The sequence below is a fragment of the Camelus bactrianus genome, chromosome 35 (genome assembly GCF_048773025.1).
Source record: "Camelus bactrianus isolate YW-2024 breed Bactrian camel chromosome 35, ASM4877302v1, whole genome shotgun sequence".
Taxonomy (NCBI): Eukaryota; Metazoa; Chordata; class Mammalia; order Artiodactyla; family Camelidae; genus Camelus; species Camelus bactrianus.
In genome coordinates this window covers 9634280-9638027 of record NC_133573.1, presented here as the reverse complement: position 1 = coordinate 9638027, position 3748 = coordinate 9634280, and the positions used below count along the sequence as shown (strand labels likewise).

The 3748-nt window shown below is 52.4% G+C and overlaps 1 protein-coding gene across 3 annotated transcripts in view; it reads left to right on the top strand.

Moving 5' to 3' along the window:
* Positions 1–58: 58 nt before the first annotated feature.
* ITGB1 (integrin subunit beta 1) overlaps positions 59–3748 on the top strand; it is a 38992-nt gene continuing 35302 nt past the window's right edge. For 2 of the 3 annotated variants that reach the window (XM_074358220.1, XM_074358219.1), the window contains exon 1: positions 59–217. The gene's annotated coding sequence lies outside the window, so the exon portion shown is untranslated. The remainder of the gene's footprint in view (positions 218–3748) is intronic. The other variant, XM_074358221.1, reaches the window with a different exon arrangement.

Below are 3748 nucleotides of genomic sequence, written 5' to 3'. Positions count from 1 at the left end.
AGCGGGATCTCCGCGCCGAGGAGGCGGGGCCGTGGGGGTCGTTTCCTGCTGGGAGGCGGCCCCGCGCCGCCGAGTCTCCTCCCCCGCCCGTGAGAAGGAGGAGCCGCTGCCGCCGCCGCGCCCGAGCCCGGGAGGCCACGCCAGCCCTCGGGACAGGCCGAGCGGGAGCCGTGGAGCACAGGCCGAGCCGGGCGCGGGCCAGACGCCGCGGGAGAAGGTAGGCCCGGCGGGGCGGGCGGCGGGCTGGGCGCGCGGCCCGGCCGGGGCCTCGGGGGTGGGGTGGGGGCGTCGGGGCCCTGGCCGCGGCCGCGGGGCGGATTCCAGCCGTCCGGTTGGGGAGGAAGTCGGGCCGCGCCCGCTCCCGGCTTCGCTCCCGGACCCTCCGGGCAGGCCCGGGCGCGGAGACCGGGGGCGCAGAGGCCGGGGTCTCAGAGGGTGGGGGCGCAGAGGCCGGGGTCTCAGAGGCCGGGAGCGTGGGGGCGGGGGCGCGGGGCTGGGGGCTAAGCCCTGGGACGTGGGGGCACGGAGGCCGAGGGCGCTCAGAGGCTGGGGACGTGGGGTCGGGGGCGCTCAGAGACCGGGGGCTCAGAGGCTGGGGGCGTGGAGGCGGGGGCGCAGAGACCGGGGCGTGGGGGGCGGGGGCGCTCAGAGACCGGGGGCTCAGAGGTTGGGGGCGTGGGGGCGGGGCACTCAGAGACCAGGGGCTTAGAGGCTGCGGGCGTGGAGGCGGGGGCGCAGAGACCGGGGCGTGGGGGTCGGGGGCGCTCAGAGACCGGGGGCTCAGAGGCTGGGGGCGTGGGGTCGGGGGCGCTCAGAGACCGGGGGCTCAGAGGCTGGGGGCGTTGGGGCGGGGCACTCAGAGACCAGGGGCTTAGAGGCTGCGGGCGTGGAGGCGGGGGCGCAGAGACCGGGGCGTGGGGGGCGGGGGCGCTCAGAGACCGGGGGCTCAGAGGCTGGGGGCGTGGGGGCGGGGGCGCGGGGTTGAGGGCTCAGCCCAGGACTTGGGGGCGCAGGGGCCGTGGATTCAGAGGCCGGGACCCGCAGCACGGACGCCAGCCGTGGGCGCGGCCTCGGGGGCCTCCGCGGGCCGGCGTCCGGGAAGCGGCCTCGGCCCGGGCTGCCCTCTGCGGGGTGGCGCGGGGTCGGTTTCTCATGGGGCCCCTCTCGCCTCATTCTGGGTATCCGCGCCGGCGGTGCCTCATTCATGCCGTACCTTAATGCTTCGTGGGTTGTATTTTTAAGATTGCCAGTGTTTAACGCCGAAATAACTTATTTCATCACGTGTGTGCTTGTAGTCAAAAACCTAGCGCTAGTTGGTATGATCACCAGTGAATTACACTTTTTAAGGTTCCTTTTCTTTGTAAAATGGGAACAATACTTCCAGTAATAATAAGTGTAATAGTTATTACAGTAACAACAGTTAGGTCTGAGCTTAGCTCTCCGCACTTGACCTGTGTTTTCTCATTTAATCCTGGAACCGATCCAGCGACGCGGGTGCTGTTTTTATCCCGGGGACGCTGAGGTGAGGACACTGAGGCACAGGAGTAGCTGGTGTGGGGAGAACCCATGGGGTTTAGCAGCCCGCGCATAAGTACAGTCCGTGAAAATCACATGGAAAATGGAAAACACTTGGCTTAGAGTAGATGATCTTTCCTTCTTGATATATTTAAAGGTTTTACAAAAAAATCTCAGCATGTGATGGATAACGTCATCAGTAAGGCTTCTTTGGGTCTGCGATCCACGTAAATATTTAGGTGCGTAGAATTACTGGATTGTTTTTTGTTTTCATGGTTCAAAAATAACAGATGCTAAATGAATCTTGATTAGGCATTTTCAACTACATCCTACTACAGCGTTTTTAATAGGTTGTATAGTAGACTGCTTTAGGAAGTGTTCAGGAGTCTCGGTTGCAAGTTACCTGCTCTAGGTTTGAGGGTGTCAAGGCCCATGGAGGACAGGGCTCACTGAAGAGTCCCCCTGTAACGCTGTTGAGAGATATGGAAGGTAGGGGAGTATACATGTGTGGGTGGGGGGTGTGAACTCTATGTTCTGCCCAGTTCTGCCGTGAACCTGAAACTGCTCTAAAAAAATTAAGTCTATTAATTAAAAAAAAAAGAGTCCCCTGTAAAGTTCACACTTGAACATAATCTTAGTTCGTTGATTGATAGTAAGCGAGTGACCCAAGGTGATTAACTGATAAATAGAAAACACGTGAAACAAATCAGCATTGTGGTTACCGGCATTTGAAGAGAAAGCCATTTTACTTATACTAAAATTCAGTGTAAAATGGAAGATGTTATTAGAATGCTAGTTAAAAAGACGGGGGATGTGGTTAATACTTTACTTCTGTAAATAGAAAGCAGACGAACTCTTAAGTCATCTGTGCTGACTTCACAGACCTAAAATTTTAAGTTTTTGTAACATTGGTTCTTTAAAAGAATGTTAAGTTCTATATTAAGATTATTTTCTAATCCCCTCAACATTCTGCGTGTGGAGAGCACGGAATCAGCAGTATTGAAAATCACTGGATTTAAGGCTTCCTTCTCAACTTTGTGGTCAGTACAAATAAAATCTGCCCCAAGTCAGCATCACTGAATGAATTTATAGTCCTATTTTAGTGTCAGTAAATTCCTAACTCTGGGGACATCTGGTCACTTTATAAAATGGTGAAGATTAATCCATCAGTGGTTCTAGTTTTCATGGAATGCTTGCCACTTAGTATCTTTATTGTTTGGTTTCTTGCCAAATAAATTGTGGCCTACATCATTGGGGGTATTATAAGGGGTATTATAATAATATATCTTTAGAAAATCTGTATTTTAAAACGTTTTGTAAGTATGCTGGTTTGCTGTTAGCCACTCTGCTGGAGTGATGAGAGAAAATACCCAACTGGTAAAAAAAGTTTCAGAACTTTTGAGTTCTGAGACTTGACATTTCTTAACTTGTGACAAGCTGGATTTGTCTGAGGGGGTCCTGTGGACCGATTTCCTCACTTTGCGTGGAGAGTTAGGATCTGTCAGGTTGTGAGTAGAATCCTAGGGGATTGTGTTGTGCAAACGTGCAGGTAGGTATCTCTTGTGCTGGCAGGTCTGTTCTGACTGATTGTATATTGTGGGATTTCTGTGCTTCTGTATTGTTGCAGCGCTGGGAGTCTCAGGGTGGGGAGGATGCACTGACTGGGATAAGGGACCCTGAAGTGGTAGCGGTACCTCCAGCTGTAGAAAACGGAAAATATATTACAGTTTATATCTAGGTTAAAGGAGGTGCGGTCCATAGAACCCCCAGAACATTAGCAGCCTTAGGATGTGTCAGGCGATGGGTGAGAAAATGTGCTCTCTCAGGAGCTGTGTGTAAAAGGGGCTCAGCTATGCTTTGTAAATTTCTCATCCTTTTAAAGGTGGCTAATATGAGGCTTTTACAGAGTTAAGTTCTATTTGTAAAATAATATAATGTGGGTTTTTAGAAGTCAACTCCCTTAAACTTTGTTTTGGGTTTGTTGCTTTAGAAGGTAAGGTTAACTATATTTAGCAGTATGCTAAAGCATGTGTAAAATATATTATCTCATTTTGAATTATGTGTGTATGTGAAAAACTGCTTCAAATATACATGTTCCATATATGTATAAACACACATGCACATGTAAACTTATTACAGGGCTCATCTCGTACAGTCTCCAGGTTGCAGGGTCCTGGAGCCCTGGGATGGGTAAGGTAACTCACTGGAGAGTAGGAAGGAAATACTAAACTTA